Source organism: Furipterus horrens, unplaced genomic scaffold (genome assembly GCF_987537825.1).
Source record: "Furipterus horrens unplaced genomic scaffold, mFurHor1.1.pri manual_scaffold_3, whole genome shotgun sequence".
NCBI classification, from domain to species: Eukaryota; Metazoa; Chordata; class Mammalia; order Chiroptera; family Furipteridae; genus Furipterus; species Furipterus horrens.
In genome coordinates, this window is record NW_028327173.1 from 166,843,327 (window position 1) to 166,861,789 (window position 18,463).

At 46.8% G+C, this 18,463-nt stretch overlaps 1 protein-coding gene and 1 pseudogene across 4 annotated transcripts in view; one reads left to right on the forward strand and one right to left on the reverse strand.

The window, feature by feature from the left end:
* The window catches only part of DAPK2 (death associated protein kinase 2), a 111,965-nt gene that overhangs the window by 83,156 nt on the left and 10,346 nt on the right, over window positions 1-18,463 (reverse strand). The gene's annotated exons all lie outside the window — the stretch shown is intronic.
* On the forward strand, window positions 9,569-10,086 carry LOC150016614 (ferritin heavy chain B-like; annotated as a pseudogene).

Genomic DNA, 18,463 nt, shown 5'->3' on the forward strand with positions numbered 1-18,463 from the left:
AACTTTCCAGTCCTGCATGAATGTCTGGATATACATCAGACTTCCAGATAACCCTCCTTTTACCCCCTGAGGACTCACATATCCAGACCATCTGACACCCACCTGAGATCCATCATGCAGACCACCTGACATCTGGCTGCTAACCATCCCGGGCCAATCCTGAGGCTCGCATGCAGGACTGATTGTTTCCAAGAATGCTCTTTTCACTACAAGAGCTCTTCACGTTTCTTTCTGAGATTTTGCCTAGTTGTATTCTAAGACTGCAAACTCTAAGACCCTTGAAAAATCTTTATTATCGATTTCAGTTTGTTTGACAGACAGTATCTGATAGACCAATATCCTGGTTTTCCAGGGGAAGAAATGAGCACCCAGAAAGTGGGTGACTTGTTCAAGCCACCTGATAATTTAGGAAGAAGTCGCCCACTTCTTGGATTTTCATATTTTCCTCTGGAAAACCAGAGTGTTGGACTATTAGATTCTCAAAGGTCTCAGGTAGAAAACATTGTATGATGGTCCCAGCCGGTCCTGAATGGGAGCAGGATTCTACAAGTACTTTCTTCTGCTGGGTGAGCAGCCAATGGGGCACCAACAGGTATTTATCAAAGACCATATGCAAGTATCTCAGGGGAGCTTACGTTTAATTGAAAAAACAGACCTGATCCTGCAAAAAATAATAATAATACTATTAAATAAACACAAGACATGCCACAGTTGAGGGAGGATAGATAAATCACCAAAAAAGCAAGAGGCATCGAGGAAGACGAGGCAGGCGGGGAAGGAGGAGGAGATCTGGCCAGAGGAGCAGGGCAGGCCGCTGCAGGGTGGTAAGTTCGGGTGAGGCGGCAGGAGAGGGCATCGCATGGCCTGGAACCAATTCTCCTCAGAGCCTCCAGAAGGAACCAACCCTACCAACACCTGGATTTCAGACTTCTGGCCTCCACAACTGTGAGGGAATAAATGTCTGTTGTTTTAAACCACTTTGTTTGTGGTCATTTGCTACGGCAACCCCAGGAAACTAACACAGCAGGGGAAGGAGATGGAAAAGGAGGCTTGGGGTTAGGGTTAGGGTTAGGGTTCTGAGAGAAGGTGTCACATGTCTTTGTGTAACAGGGGCCACGAGGTCTGTGGTAGTGGGACCCTCCCAGGAGGGTATCCGAGAGGACATCACAGCCTGAGAACTCCAGGCCCTCTGGATGCAGGGCACTGAGCAGGAGCCCAACCCACCCTACCCTGCCCTGCTATCTCATCAGGTGCCAGCTGCCACCAGCAGGACCCACGGCCTCTTTAAGATTATCTGTCCAGGGCTGAAGTCCTGTCAACCCACTGCAGCCCCCTCTGCACCTGACCCTCCTTATGCATGAGCTCCCCAAAAGTAACTGGACCATCCTCCTCCAGCAAGTTTCTCAGAGTCCATTATCATAGAGAAGCAGTGTAGGTCAGTGGAAAGTGTTCTGGCTTTGGAATCAAACTGACTGGATTTTAATCCCAGGGTGACTTGGGATATGAGTGATCTGATATCTCTGAGCCTCAGTTTTCTCATCCGTAAGGCAGGATAAATAATCACTGCCACATAGGTTACTATGACAATTAGAAACAGCATATGTAGAATGCCCAGCCTACAGTTTGCTATACAATAGGAGGGCAATAAACAGTAGTAATTATCATCATCATTATTTATGTGAATAATGAAGTGTTTCGGAACTTTGGCCTGAGTACCCCCTGTTTTCATTGCTGAGGCAGATACAGAGAGACCCGCAGCTGGGGCTGTCCTCAAGGGCTCTGACTCGGCAGAGTCAGACTCAGCAGAGGTGAGTACATACTAGTTCCCTCCTCTTATTTGCCCTCAAATCCCTCCTTCCCGGTCACTAGCTGTGACTTCAATCCCCTAGGCACCTCCAATAGACACTCAATAAATATTTTTTATGTGAATAAAGAATAAATGACATTGGATGAGTCACCCAGCCTCTTGAAATGTCAGTTTTCTCATCTGTAAAATGGGGCTAATAGCATCTATCTACCCTGCTGTCTCACAGGTCAATTATAGTAAAGACCAAACAGCAACCAAAGGCAAAGCACCACACAAAACCCCAAACAGCACCTCCTCAAAGGCTGTTCCATTTTCTACAGTCACAGTACAGTCTGCAATGCTCACATCTCCATGTCCAGAGAGCCTGCACTCCAGGTCACGGGCAGGTCCACATCCTACCAGGTGCAAATCTCCTTGCCTTCCCTGGTCTGCAGTCTGAAAATCTCGACTTAATGTCTGATACTGCCTTTTCCTGGCTGTGTGATCAGGTCACTTAACCTCCCTGAGCCTCCGTTTTCTGTAAAAGGAGGGTTAATAGCCTCTGCCTGTCTAGAAATGCAGCCATGAGAACCGAATGAGATAATGTAACGTGAATGCAGGTAGTTAGTTATTAGGATTATCATCCTCATGTAAGAAATGAAAGGCATGCACAGTGGTGTGAGCCTCAGAGGAACGCAAACCCCCGGACCAGAAGGAGACGTGTACAAATGCCACTGCTCCTTTTCGATGTCAGTAACTTTGAAACCTTCTCCATCCAGTTTTAAAATCCTATATGGCTTTGCCAGGAAACCAAAAATATTCTAGCCACAATTCTGGAGAACCACAAGATAAGGCATTTCCATAATGGGTACTGCTGGGCTTCAATCAGCTCAGCTGCTTGGGCCAAAAAAAAAGTAGTTTTTTTAAAACACCACACACCACAATTCAGTCCCTCCCCCAAACACACATCTTTTCTCCTAAGAAAATAAAATAAATGGAAACAAACTTGAACTGAAATCCAACTCCGAGGCATTCGTTCTTGGAAGTCAGGCCTTCCCCCATGATGGGGGCGGACACAGCATTCTCCAGGGATAGTTTGCAAGTAGAGAGAGGTCCAGTGGAGGTGGGTGAGGAAGGGGGGCTCCTGGCCCATTCCAAGGGCTGTGAGGGCTGGACCTGTGAGCCCAAAGAGGCGATCGCTGCCACAGACTCAGAAATTGGCTCTACTAACCCAGCTAAAATGCTAAACAACCTTGCTCTGGCCAGGTGGCTCACTTAACTGGAGCATCATCCTGTACACCAAAAGGTTACAGGGGTGATTCTCGGTCAGGGCACACATCTACATTGCGGGTTCGATCCCCAGTTGGGGCACATACAGGAGGCAATAACTTTATGTTTCTCTCACACCAATGTTTCTCTCCCTCCCTATCTCTCTCTTTCTCCCTCCCTTTCTCCTTCTCTTTCTCTCTCTCTCCCTCCCTCCCTCCCTCTCCCTCTCTCTCTCGCTCTCGCTCTCTCCTCCCTATCACATAAGCAGTCCAAAGATGAAGTGCCCTCTGGCCTGGCCAGAGGAGCCTCGAAGGAGGCCCACCTGTGCCATGGTTCTCGTGGCCCACCCTAGACCTGCTAAGTCACCCCAAGAGAGCAAAAACACGTTTCACATGTGGGGATGCCTCTTCCTCCAAAGACCCCCAGTCCTGACTGGAGGCTGCATGTACCTTTTTTGTTAGCTGAGGCTCCCTTTGGAATTCTCTAGGGCAAAACCCTAAATCCCCTGAGAGGCTGCCTGGTGTGGTGGAAAGAGGAAATACTTTACAGTCAGGCAGACATGGGTTTGAACCCAGGGTTTGATGCTGACTGGCTCTGGAACTTTGGAGGGGTGACTCTCCCGACCCTGGTTTCCTCATCCCTAAAATGTAGCTGATGCTTATCACACAGTTTTCTAAAGATTAGTAATAACATAGGGAAGGCTGCTGGGAGACAGTTGGTGCTTCATCAGTGATAATTATTATTATAACGTCCCCTCCACCCCCATGTACAAATTCTAAGGCCTAGTCCCGCCTCCATACCTGGCTCCTCCTACCTTTGGCTCAAAGGTAACCACTAATCAGAGTGCCCTGTTCTCAGACCTGCCCAGTTCTGGGCCAAGCTGGGCCTGGACACTGTAAAGTACAGGGTTGGCAAACAGAAAGCACTCAAAGCAGTTCGTATTTGTTTGCTTAGGGAAAAAATCCTGAAGTCTCAAGTGACTGGAATTTTTCCCACCACATTCTGCGTTCCTGAGTATAAATCAATAAATAACCACACTTAGATCAGGGTTTATTTAGGAGAATAACTTCTCTCAAATGGACTCCTCTCTTGACAGCTATGTTACGATACAAGGTCCAGTAGACAAAACACAATGATCTGAGGGACCTGGCAGATTCTGAAAGTTCAGACCCTTCAAAGGAAAATATTTCATTTCTAATACATTGCCCTTTTCTGATTACAAAAGTAATATGTGATCTTTGTAGACAGTGTGGAAAATAGAAAAAGCATATGAAAAAAATCAACTTAGTTGCAATTTCACCATCTCTAGAGAATACCACAGTAAATGTTTTGGTGTATTTGCTTCCAGTCATTTTTCTATATGCCTGAAGTGCGTTTAAAACAGATAGAAGATTAAGCAGGCCAGTCAGTGCCGACAGGACAGCAGCTATGGATTGCCCACAAAGGCTTCCTTGTCGTGTTTTCCATTCTCCCTGCCACTAAACAACTTATTTGTTGGTGACACACCTACAGATTTCATAACTACATCTTGTCTAATCAGGGCTTGGTGAACTTCTACCCTGTGAGTGAGTTAATGCTGTCATCTCTGCGTTTCATTTTCGTGCCCCAGAGTCAATATTTACTAGCAGTGTTGCTAACAGCATCCCTGCCTGATGTCAGCAGCACCAGGCTCAGTGGCACCAGAGGCTTTACTGTGCCATGACCACACCACCAGGTGAGTGACTCCTGCCCCGCCTGAACAGATACCTTTGGCACAGCAAGGATGCTTCACGTAATCAGAAGTCGGGGAGGCTAGTGCTGGAAGGCATTTAAATATTAAGAGATGGGGAGACCGAGGCCCTATTGGGGAAGGTCTTTCCTGAGCACATTTAACTCCAGCACCAAAGCCTGGGTCCCTGCACTCCCACACCAAAACTCTCTCATTGCACTGTCCCGTCAAATGCATCAACATGGAGAAATAGCTGAGAGGACAGTGGGGACAGAACCCACTTGATCAAGGATTTAAATTGGGCATTTACTTTCTGAAGTAGTTAGTTTCACAGAGGGATCTTGCCAAGACTGGCCTGGTCTCTTACAGTGATGATTAAGGTGATACGAAGGCATCATCAATTCTCTTGTTTCATTCATTCATTCATTCATTCATTCATCTATTTGTGTGATAGCTTTTTATCGAGCCCAGATACAGGAAGGCATTACTTGCTTCACCAAAGCAGTGCCACCTTGCCCACCTCTTCTAGGAAGAATCTCTTTGCAGTTGTCCAAAGAGGTAGACCCATCTGGTAGCCCCAAGGAAATCTGAAACCTAAAGGAAAATATCCATAGGAAGGAAACATAAAAGAATTATGGTTTGGGGATAGATTTCTGACAACAGGTCTCTTGGAAGAAAGTCCTGGTTTCTAAGAGCACATCAGTTACTAAAGGAACAAGTCAAAATGGAAAGGATAGGTGAATTGGTGTGATACCAAATGTCTGTAGTGTTTCTGTGGAGCAGTAGAAAGAGCAAAGGACCTGGAGACCTGCATTCAGGTCCTATTTGCACCACCACAATGTTGCATGGCCATGAGAGGGAAGGTGTCTTGCCTAAGGCCACACAATGTATTTGTGGCCAAAGAGGGGCTTGAATCAAGTTCTTGACTCCAGGCCATGGCTGATGGCTCAGATGCCTCAGAGGAGTCTCTCTACTCCCCAGAGAGCCCCAAGAAAGCCACAGCCCTGAGCTGGAACTTCCGTGGCAACAGGACCTCTGTTCATCTCTTCAGTTGAGATCAGGCCCTGTGCACACAGGCAAGCCCTGGCACCTTCTCTCCCTGGGACTAGATACTGCACTTGGGTTCGCAGAACCAGGCTCAGCCACTTCCTGGAGGAGCAAGAGCAAGACAGATGTCACTAGGCTAGCCCAGCGCAGAAAGAAGCTGTGATGTGGAGCGACTCTGGTACATGAAAGGGAGAACAAGTGAGCATTCTGTACAGCTGCTGAGATGTCAACCAGCTCTGCACACTTGGCCTGTTCCCCTGCTCCGCCCCCTCCAGACAAGAAAACAAAGGAAGTCGTCTGAGCAGAGCTGTGATAAAAATGATGCTGCTGACTTCTACTGGCTCCTGGGCTTGAAGACACAAACTCCAGCCCTGGAGGCTGAGCTGGCTGAGCAGTTTATGGCTGCACTGTTCCCTGGGTGTGCTGAACACCTCCTACCCCTCCCACCCTATGCTACAAGTAGTGAAAACACAAAGAAAGGTAAACCTTGGCCCCTGTCCTCAAGGGTCTCACAGCCTGGCTTTGAATACAGTGTGAACCTTTAGAAAACCTTCTACTTCAGAAGAATTATGTCTGAGGCACAGACTCCAAGAGCTACGGGTGCTTGAGCTGGATGGAGAGATGACTGGGGCAAGTATTTATGAGAAGGCTTAAACGGGAAAGGAGGTATTTTCACTGGACTTGAGGGCTTGGTAGAACTGGTAGAAGAAAGGAAGGGAGATGAAGAGAAGGTGCTCAGAAGAAGGAAAAGAACATCTCATTAAAGGATGGGGACAGCAGCTGGAGGGGAGAAAGGTTAGAAAGTATGGAGAGAGGAGTTTGGACAGGTAGAGTGGACAAAACAATGGGACTAAGTTAGCCACACCCTCCAGTTTAATCTGCCAGCCACTCATTCCTGACTCTGTATCTGAGAGAATATAGGGAAGACCTGACTTAGACATTGGCCTGGAAGCACGTACCCTGCAAAGAAGAAACTAAGGTGACAACAAAAAGGGAAGGAAAATGCATTAGAGACATACACCTGTGGGCGCAGCGTACAGTTTTGCAAGAGTAATCATCCAAATGCTGGTTAATATCAGCAAGCATCAGCTAACCTTGGCCATGCTCCAGGTGCTGGCTATTGGGCAATATCACAGAGAGAAAAGAACACGTACAACATTGTTATTACTAAATGAGCACCTGCAACTATTAGTTTAAGTTCTGTTCTCAATTAATGGTCATTTTCTTCCAAGCATGAGGTAAAGTTTCCCCAGACTTATTTCTGGAAGGTCTTACTGAGGCAGAGCTTCCAAAAGCCAGCATTAGCTAGAATTAGGACTACTTCACTTCATACAGGTATACTTCACTTCACCCAACAGACAAGTTCCATAAAGAGTAGGCCTTTTAAAAGTCAAGGCACTCTGCTCTGGCTGGTGTGACTCAGTGGATGGAGCCCTGGCCTGGGAGCCAAAGGGTAGCAGGTTCAATTCCCAGTCGGGGCACATGTGGGCCAGGTCCCCAGTTGAGGGCATGTGAGAGATAGCCAGTCAATGTTTCTCTCACACATCATTACTTTTCTCCCTCTCTTTCTCCCTCCCTTCCCTTCTCTCTAAAAATAAATAAATAAAAATTTTTAAAAATAAATCACGTCACTCCAAGAAAGAAGAACTTGTGTATAGTGACTACTTCTGTGAAGTGAACTGAAGGGGTTAAACAGATGGTACTGTGGGACCCTTGCAGTCTAAGTTCTAATGGCATGATGACAAGTGACTCCTTCCAAACCCGTTGGGGTATCTCTGCCAGAATGTTTCTGGCAAAAGAGGTGGGAGACTCATTGTAGGTACCTGTATGGAACCCTCACCATCTCTTTCCCTTCCCTCTAGCTGCTGTTATCCGAACTCACTTATCCCTCAGCAAGGGTTCACTGAGTCTTTTCTCCCTGCATGAAGGATACAGGCAGTGACACCTTCATCGCTCCTTTGTGACACTTCCAGGTCCTCATTCGCTCCCATTCCCTACACTGATTCACTCCTCCCTGGCCCACCTCCCATGACCTTTCCTCCATCCGATCCCATTAATCTTTCTACGGCTCAGAATGAGTTGAAGTCCAAACTCCTACGCACAAAATATTTAAAAATCAAGTTGTTCTCTGTGACATAAGGAATATGTGTTAAACTTTTCAACTTATAAAATACAGAAAAGTATAAGTAAAAAACAATCAAATCATCCATTATCCTACACCTCTACCATTCCCCCCATTCCTGTGACCAATACATATTATTAAAAACTTTAATGGCTGGCTTAGGCTTTTGTCCATCCTCTGCTTGCTACTCTGGACTTGCCCACTGCCTCCCTGCCAGATATGTCTATCATCCAGCCTCTGGCGACCCACTCCCCACAACATACCTTGCATTGTCCTGTCCATTTAGTTGTCTCAAGTCCATCTGCACCTGGAATACCCACCCTCCCTGCTCAGCTTATCCAAATTCCACCCATCCTTCAGTCCCCCACCTAGCTCCCACCTCCCAAAACCTTCTGCAGGTGTGCCAGGCCATGGAGGTAGCCAGGTCCTGAACCAGTATCACATGTATTGTCTGGATATTTTTTCAGCTGCACGATGTTCTGACAGTTCTTGAATGGCTGCTGAGCCTGATACTCTCATAGGTTGTTTTCGTATGTTTACTTGTTTGCTTATTTACCTCTGCAATCTCTCTGTAAGCTCCTAGAAATCTAAATGATATCTTTGCATCCACTCCCCGCCCCACCCTAGTGTCCCTCAAAGCATCTCCTACCTAATACATGTTTGACAGGTATTTCATAGGCTCGTAGAATTTTAGAGCTGAGGGGGGAAGTGTACCAAGGCCCAGAGAGGAAGAGAAACTGGACTAAGGTCAAAGTGCAAAGCCAAAATAGTGACCCCAGAATAGGAGACAACTGAAACCAGAATTCATTCGAACATTTATTGTGCACCTACTATGTGCCTATCACTGCATGAGGCATTGGGAAATAAAACAGAATGACCTCTAGATCCTGTGATCAGAAAGCTCACTGGACTGCGAGCTGCTTTAGGGTAGCTTTTTCTCAGGGGTGGTGTGGAAGAGGGTGGGAGCAGACACAAAGGCAAATGAAGACATAGAACAGATGTAGTCAGGGCAGGCTTCTGGGAGGAAGCAAAACTTGAACACATGTGGAACTGGAGGCCCCACGCATGGGTGACACAGAGATAAGACAGGCAAAGCGAGCTACCCAGGCTCTTCAAGGGGAAGGTGGTCACTGGAAGGACCCACACAGGAATGGAAGGTGAACCTAAAGGCCATCAAGGAATTAGCTTATGGAAACGCTGCATCTTGAGTGGCAGCTCCATTCCCTCCTCACATTATGCATCAAGTCTCAGAGAGAAGCTATTTTAACTACTTATCACTACCCCTAGTGGGCAGAGCTTTTCCAGCCCAGCCATCCCATGGGATACCGGTTAGCCAATGAATTAGTCACTCTCAGTCAAGTGACGATCTCTGTTTCAATCAGGAACCATGCCTGTACAAGGATCCGCTCTGCTCGGCTCAGCTCTATGGGGCAGGGGGCTGTGAGGAGCCTGGGGAAAAGGGAGAAAAGGGTAGTTTTAGCAAGAAAGGAATGTTGAATGTGGCAGACACCATGCAAGAGTGGGGGTGGGGGTGAAGAAATCCCAGCAGGCGTCCAGTGTGAGCAAAGGGAGGGAGGTAAAAATAACATAACAGGCTGGGTAGCACTTTTTATGCCTGGATTTCTCTAATGCCGAGATGGCATCCCAAGTCTAGTGACTCCTCTCTGAAGAGTGTAGGGTTGCTATTAATCAAGTGGTATCTTATGAGCTACACATCAGGGACACTTATTTTATCTATGTCTTGTTATTAGGCCATATGGCATGAAGACACTGCACCTTTTTCCTGCATTTTTTGAAGACCATGCTGAGGTGAAGAGGGAACATGCAAAGCAGTACCTAAGATATCTAAGAAAACGTGAGGGTAAAATCTGCCTTCTAGTGATTAAGAGGCCTGAGATAGGTAACTGGAGGACTGGCACACAAGCTCTGAAGCTGAAGAACACGTTAACCAGACAGACCAGAAGACCTTGGCTTCTGCCAACAGTGAAACTGATCTCTTACGCTTCACAGGAAAGAACCTGGATAAACAGAAGAGGAACACAGGCTATCTGGTTCATCAGCTTGTACATCATAAGAGATTAGAAATTAGAAAAGCAGGCCCAGCAGAAAGGCCCATTTAAAAAGCCTGCTGAAGTGTCAGGTAAAGAGATTTAACATCTGAAGGCAACACAGCAAGTCTTCCCATTGTGGTAGGTCCCAAGGCCAGTGAGTTAAAAATCTTGATCCCCTCCATTTGACAGAAGAAGGCTCATTGTTGTGCATACAAATAAATCTGCTTTGCAACATAAAAAAATAATAATACATAACCAGACAGAGGATAATAAAGAGATTTGTTATTATGGAAGAAAGGAATAAACCAGCATCTCTAAAAACCTACTATGTGTCTGTCTCAAGTATCATTTTGAAGGAATGATCTTGGATCCAGTTGTACATCCTATACCCCAAACCTTCTAAATCTGAATCCCTGGCATGTATGCATGTGTGTGTGCTTGTTTTAAATGCTTCTGCAATTTGGAGGTACTGCCCACAATGACCCTGTGTCTATAGGTTTCAGTCATAATCTCAGTCAATCCTCTAGAGTCAGGGGAGATCTAACTTTCAATCCTGACCTGATAAAGTAGGTGGTCTGTTCTCCATTTCACAGATAAGAAAAACCAAGCTCAGGAGAGTGAAGTAACTGGTCCAAGGTCACAGAGGCAGTCAATAGTAAAGCTGGGATTGGTACCCCAGTTTGACCCTGAGCCCGAGGGACAAATTCTTGGCTGTGTATTGAAGAGGAGTGGTTCAGCTGCCCAGAGAGCAGCAGCCGAGGAACCAGAAGGCTTGCGGGGGAGGTGGGTACAGTGGAGCCAGGTCAGCGTAGCCGGGGTCTGGTAGTGCTCCCTGGCCTGCCGGGAGCTGACATTTTCTCAGACGTGTGTGGACACCAGGAAAGATCCTATGTCAGAGTTCAGATGAAACATCTGAAAGAATTTCATGACCCCAGGCTCTGGAAATGCTGCAGAGTTAGCTGGCTCTGATGTGCTTTTAAAATCTTTCTCTAAGAATCTTTTCAAGATTGTTACTTGGATCTGTGTTTACAAATCCCTGTGGACACACACTGGCCTCCCCACTCTCAAAGGCTGGGACTAGTCTTTTGTGCCCCTTACCTATAAAATGAGGACAATGACTTCCCACCTGCCTGCTTGTCCTACATGTGGAACCTCACTGATTGCCCCACCAGCTCCTCCCTGTGAGCTCTTCTAAGCAACGAAGCGCTGGGCTTTTAGCACAATGCTGTCCATATCTGCAACATTCGCTAGGCACTTCCCACATGCCAGGCTTCGTCCCTTACGTCTGGCAGGAATGAGGGGGAAGGAAGGGATGTCAGAGAGGGCTTTTTTTGTTTGGGAGAAACTGTAAAGGGCCTTTGATTCCAGAAAAGAGAGACTTAGAGTCTACTGAGGCAGAGGCTACAACAGCAATAAACTGTCTGTATGAGAAAGAAACAGGGGTCTCCCTTGGGTGGTAAGTAGAAAGGCTGGTAGCTGGTTTGGGGCCTGGGGCAGGGGCCTGGAAGACCCCAGTATCCTGGCAGAGGTCAGGGGTCAAAAAGCAGAGTGCCTATCTCTCCCTCATTAAGTCATTTCCTTCTTCGTGTCTAAATTCCTCTCCCTGCCCCCAAGCCTTACATGGAACTCAGTTTACCCTTCAACCAGTGAGGGAGGCACTCAGAAATCGCCCGAGTTCCTGCCTGAGACAGGGCCACAGAGGGAGTGCAGCCTTGTGGCAAAGGAGAAAGGGGTAATTGAGTTCAAGGACCCGAGGTGGAGGAGGATGTGAGCACTCCCTGGGGAGAAGCAGTGGGTCAGGAACAGGGCTTCCTGTTGCCCTGGGACGGAATGGTCATTTTTCCTATTTGGACATTAACGATGGAACCCCAGAAGGCTGGAAAACATGCAGAGACTCAGATTCCACATGTGGTATTTCAACAATCCTGTGAGACAGGGACCATTACAACGAAGGAACAGAATGTAGCAGAGCAAGGCTGCCTGAGGCCCAACAGCTCACAGTAGCAAAGCCAGGGTCGAACTGGGGCCTGGTGGCTCCTAGTGCCCAGAGTGTTCCCCACCAGGCTAAGGCGCAGCAGCCTCCAGCCCTGAGCCCCTCCTCCTGCCAGGAAGGGCTCAGCGCCCTTTCCCGCCTCTCCGCTCAGCTGCCCTCTCCCCTCTGCCCTGTATCCTCTCTCCATTGGCAGGAGCTCCTCCAAAAGCCTAGTAGGAACACTGTGCCTCTCAGCAGCTAAGCTCTCCTTTCTAGCTGGGGGGCCCGACCCCATAGCGCCACATCAACCTCATCCCAAGGTGGGAAGGACATTTCATTACCCGCCAGGCCTTGTGGCCAAGTGACCAGGGGCCAGCAGCCCAGGATTTAAGATTAGGGTCCTGAGTGAGGCCTCAGACCCCAGCAGTGAGTGGGTGGGGGTGAGCAGGGAGGCCGTGCCAGCCTTGGAAGTGGATTAGACACAGGACAACTGGGATCTCAGCAGACTGTCCAATAGACCACCAAGAGCACTAAACAACAGTACTGACCTCTTTCTCTGTTCTCTGGAGAAGATCCAAGGGTCACAGGCAGAAAGAAAATCCTAGGCAGCTTGGCACCTCCAAGAGAATACTGGACCAGGAATCAGAAGTCATGGGTTTAAATCCCAGCTCTGGCACTCAGGTTGGCAAGTTAGTGAAGTTTTCTAAGCTCAAGCTTCCTCATCTGCAAAATGGGAAAAACACCTACCACCCCACAGGGCTCAAGGGGATTAAAGCAGGTGATGCCCCCAGCTCCACCCTGTGCCTAGTACAGAATAATCCTTCATTCCCAGAGAGCTCCTGCCCCTTCTTCCCACCTCAGCCTTCTCTGAAGAGGACAGGATTGGCCTGGGTCCTGGCAGTGGGCTTCTCAGAGATTCCTAATGGGCTGTGAGAGAGGGAAGGGAAGGGGGACAAGTGCACTTCTGCTCACCCCTTCTCCCTCCTTTTCCAGACTGCACCTCACTTTGATCTGTTTATACCCTCTCTCCCACCCACAATAATCTACCTTTTTAAAGTTTTGCTGCTCAAATAGCAAACTCTGCCGAAGTTGATCAGGAGTAGGCACGCTTTTTCTGTGAAGGGCCAGATGGTAAATATTTTAGGTTCGTGGGCCACCAAGAAGCAAAATCAAGGATATTACGTAGGTTCTCGTGCAACAAGTGAGAAAACTAAATTTCAACAAATATTTCATTGATGGAATTAAAAATATAATAAGAATTGAGTTTTATTTTGCTTTGCCTGTTTTTTGTAATACAGGTCTTCCAATGAAAAGTGTTTTGTTTTGTTTTTTAAGTGAGGAGGAAACATTTTGCTTAATTGGGTTCCAAAGTTAATGTTCCTACCATCAAAGATATTGGAACTGTCCCTCTGTAAAACCCATTTTTAGCTCCACGGCCATTCACAAATGGGTGGCAGACAGATTTGGTTACAGGGCATAGTTTTTTGTCCCCTGGACTAGAGTTTGTAGGAGTCCTTGCCAGATAAAGTTCTTGCCTGTTGAAGGCTGCTTTGGGGTCTGGGGCAACCTTCAGACGACAGACTGAAGGCTGCAGCCATCACCTCTGTACAAGGCAATGGAAATTGCAGACTCCCATGCCCAGAGCCCTGGGGTGCTTCACTACAGCTGAGGGGAGGGGTACTCAGGACCTAACTCCTTCCACGGGCCTCTGCTCTTACCCCTCACTTTGGTCTTCTGAGCAAAGGGAAGAACAGGGGAACAGCTCTGTCCTTTGCCCTCAGAGCAAGACCCTCCCCAAGAAGCACCTCCCTCCCCACAGCACTCTCTCAGAAAGCTTTCTTATAGAACCACTTTCCACCAGCATCTAAAAATAGAGACAAACAAACGGAACCCTTTCAGAGTTCTGGGGTTGCCCAAAGATCTTGATCCCCTCTACCTGTGGGGGCAGGAGGCAGCACCATCCGCCTACAGGGAAAGGCTCTGTCTCTGGTCCTGGTGGGTTAGGTAAATTTTCTGGGCCTTATTTTCATCATTTATAAAATGAGAATTATTGTATTTGCCTTACCTGCCTTGTGTGGCTATCAGAACATCAAATTATCCATAAAAAAATGTAATTAAATGAAAATGAAATGTAAATACCATGAAAAAAAGAGAGAATGAGCCTGGGAATTAAAAGAGAAGCACAGAAAACTTCAACCACTTTAAATTTCCCTACAGCAGAAACACAGTAATGTATCTTTACAAAATTCTTTAACTACTAGAAATATACCAAACAGTGAGCACTGGCAAAGCCATAAGGAAATAAGTGCATGTTGGTGACCTAGTAAACTGGCCTGGCATTTCCAGCTCTAACCTCTGACCTGATATTCCACCTCTGGGAATACACCCAGCAGAAATAGTGCAGGGAGAGGAAATTAAACAAATATGTCCACAGAAACACTTATTTTTGGTAGCGAGAAATAATAGGGGAAAGTTAACTAAACTGGGAATGCCTGTAGAGCAGAATATTACAAAGTTAAAAAATATATACTATATCATTTTTTTTTTAAGCTGGTATTCTCCAAAAACATCAGTGTCATGAAAGTCAAAGGCCGAGGAACTGTCCAGATTGAGGGAGCCTAAAGACATATGACAATGAAATTCAATATATGACCTGCACCAGATCTTGTTCTACATGGAGAAAAAAGCTATTAAGCACACTGATGGGGAAATTGACAAAACTGGAATGATAGCTTAGATAAAAATATTATATCCGAGTTAATGTCCTAAATTTAAAAACTGTAGTGTGCTTATGAAAGAGAATATATCCTTAGAAAATACATAATGAAGTCTTTGGGGATAAGGAGGCAAAATATCTGCAGCTGACTCTCAAATGGTTCAGAAACAATAATGGATCATTAGAAAGACAGAAAGGAGGGAAGGAGGGAAGGAGGTAGAGAGGGAGGGAGGAAACGGGGAGAGGAGCAGGAGAGGGACAGGGGAGGGGAGAGGAAATGACAAAATGTTAAAAATTGGGGTGTCTGAATAAGGGGGCATGGGAGTTCTGTTATTCTGAAACCTTTCTATTAAATCTGAAATTACTTCAAAACAAAAAATGGTTCAAGTTACATAGACTCTGAATACATAAAAGGTGTAAATAGAATGTTGAGGAAAAAAACAACACAACACAAAAATGTACATACTGGCAACAATAAGTAGAAAAGAAAGTGTATACAGTAGCTATAGGTATATAATGGTTTCAATTACCCCACATACAAGGTAGGGCAAAAGTGGGTTTATAGTTGCGAGTATGTGAAACATAGTTTATTCTTATATCATCATTTGTTAATTATTGTATGGTTTTCCACACGAACCACTGTAAACCTACCCTTGCCCCACCCTGTAAGTACCTCTCTTCAGCTCTTCAGTTTTCATAATGCAAACGGAGTTCAATGAGACCGACCCCTCGGGCGGGCGAGCAATTCACTCCTGTGCCAGCTTCTGACTGAAGCGTATGCAATGCAGCCACTTTGTTTGAGTGGCTTTGTGCATTGTTTTCATAACAAAGCATGATAAACGCCTCTCTCCCTCACCCGGCTTCTATCATCCAGGGCCCTCTGCAGTCGCCTGTCCTCCTGGCAGCCCCATCCCTTCCGCCTCCTCCCCATGGCCTCCCGTCCAAGCTCAGGCTTGCCATTCCTCGGTCCTTGGCACAGCCCCTACCTCGGGTGGTTACCTGCATTTTCCCAGATTAGCCCGTGAGGAGCTGCCCCACCCATAGTGATAGCTTCCTCCTCTGAACAAACAGCATGTGTTTGGGTGGGGGTCCCACAATTAGCTCATGGCCTGTTCCATCTTCTCATTTCATTAGCTTTTGAGGAGAGGACCCCTGTTCCCCAACTTCTAGAGACTGAGTTTCTTAATCCCTCAAATGGGAATAATACCTGCTTCCCAGGGTGTTACAAGGATTAAACACAAGAATCCACGCCCAGAAAATGAAGGTAATTTTTGTGGTTTGTTTCCCACTAGGTGTTTGGGAAATCATGAATGTTCATGGACTCCAAGGCCAATGGGAGCTGGGTGCTTGGCTGATGTTTTCTGCTTCAGACTTAACTCAAGGCAGGTTCCAGACAGCTCTGCACTTAACTGATGGCTCTCTATGGGAGCTGACCGCGTATCAACTCTGAAAGCCTGGGCTGGACACTGTGTGGCGGGGTGGGGGAATGGATGGGTAAAAGACAAAGCACGCAGGAGCACAGCCGGGAGGAACCTTCAGTCCAGAGGGAAGATGGCCAGGGAAGCCCTTTGCGTGACATGAGATTTGGTGACATTAGCACTCAGTAGAGATGAGAGTCCAAAATAAGAGGTAATTAAATCCACAGAAGGGGCTGGGGGAGGATGGGGTGGGGCATGACAGGCCTTGCCGGGAAGGCATTGAGGGGAAATTTTTAATTTTTCCAAGAGTGAGGGAACAGCAAGAGCAGAGGGCAGGGACAGAGTCTGGGGGAGCTCTGGCCCCTGTCTCAGTGCTGTAGTGATACTCAAAAGAGAACTGATGTGGACTTGGCTCCAAGGAGTTAACAGCCCAGTACAAACACACATAAGACAGGATAGGCCTAATCTCCTCCCTGGACGATCCCAGGGCCATGAGCACTGCTCCGGCTCACCTTGGTCTCCCTGACCCGCCCGCCCACCCGCCAGCATAGCTTAGCACTTGTGGGAATGTTAACTGTGGCATATGAGGACCTCAAGTAGACACGAAAGAGGGGATGTGTGGACGTGAGAAATAGCCTTGGAAAGATTAGAAGGTAAAACAGAAATAAAAATAGCTGCTGTGTTAAGGCTGCTAATCTTTTATTGGCTTAGACTGTCTTCTTAAATTTGTTATTTAAAAAAACCCTGTATCCAAAATAAGTCTCACAGAGCTAATACATGGCTATAAAAAAATATTCAATGCATTTCATTAAGTGAGAAAAGCAAGTTGTAGATTGTTATGGCTGTGTGAGCCTATCTGGGTCCACGTACACACTTGCTTTACTTAGAAAAGTTCTAACTTGGTCCTGTTAGAAAATGATCATCAGAGTCTGCCTGTGGGCATGAGACATGGAGGGAGAGCAGAGGGCGTTCTAGTTTTTACTTTAAGTCATCATAACTTTATGCCATTTGCCATGCTTCAGCTCTATAATAATAAAAAAAAATTACTTCTCATTTAAAAAGAAGTAAGTAGTAAAAGCCCCTTGCTTCAGAAACCTTTTCCCTTGGAAACCCTTTTCTCAAGGACTGAGACAAGTAAATGAACAACTATCACTGCTGTGTTCAGTAGTGCTTTGTGACTAGACTGGGCTACAGCACCCAGCTTGGATAAATTTGAGCTCTCCGCCTGTCCTGAACGTTTTTGTTTCTCTCACAAAAGAGGTTGCCCAGCCTAAGCTGAGTGTTTGGTGAGCGATCTTAACGACAGAGGACCCCATCGGGAGACTGGGGTCTGGCAGGCAGCCCTGTCCATATGGCCATCCCAGGGAGTTCCTCGGCTCCCAGGAAGGATGAGGCTTGAAGGCAGTGATCCGTTCCTGGCCCACAGCTCCAGTCCTTACAAAAGGAGATGCTGCAGGTTAAGTACCTAGCAGGGTGCCTTGCACGTGGGAGCCTCCTGTAAGTAGCTGGGCTTCATTAAGGCTACTGTCTTCAACCAGGAGGGAAGAGGGGATGCATGATGGATGTGCAGGGTAGCGGGGAGGTAGGCTCCCTGAGAGAGGTAGGGACTGTGGATAAAAGTTAAATGTCCATATAGATCATTTTTCGCCTGTTTGTTTAAACCAGCACAATGTAGTTGAAAAGCTTCTTTAAATCCCACCTCCTATATTGCTTGCTCTGTGACCTTGAACAAATCACCTCCTTTCTCTGGGCCTCCCTTTCCTTGCCTGTCCAATGGAGATCTGGACTAAATTCTTGCTGAGATCTAGTTCAACAGTAACATCTGATGATTTTATATTAATATAATAATCTAATAATCTAAGTCAAGAAAAGTAATATAAATATAGAAAAGAAGAAACCACTGATTGTCACATGATGCTTACATTACATTACCCTGTATCCTTGGGCACACAGTATCCATCACTGGCCCTAACTGCCAGCGCCCTTCCTCTGAGGAGCATCACTCCTTCCCAAATGCTCACCTCCTGACTGACCCTGCTACTCTATCCTCAAGGTCAAATGGAAAAGACCACCCAACCATGTATTTTTCCCCACTTCCCAGAAGCATTTAAATTAAAGGGGAAAATAAGTGTGTGCTCTGTGGGGCCTATGATGCGGCCAGAGCCCTAGACTAGGAGTCAGACCTCCAAGTCCCACCCTGGTCTGTCACTGATTCACCGTGTGACCTTGGACAAGCCACTTCCTCTCTGATCTTAGCCTCGTGTACAAAATGAGGGGTTGAGTGGGTTTTTCTCTGTGAGCCCTGCTCTAATATTCCCCTGCTCTGCCCTTGGGTGGCTACCAAGTCTGGGAGAGGCCAGGATCTACAGGCCAG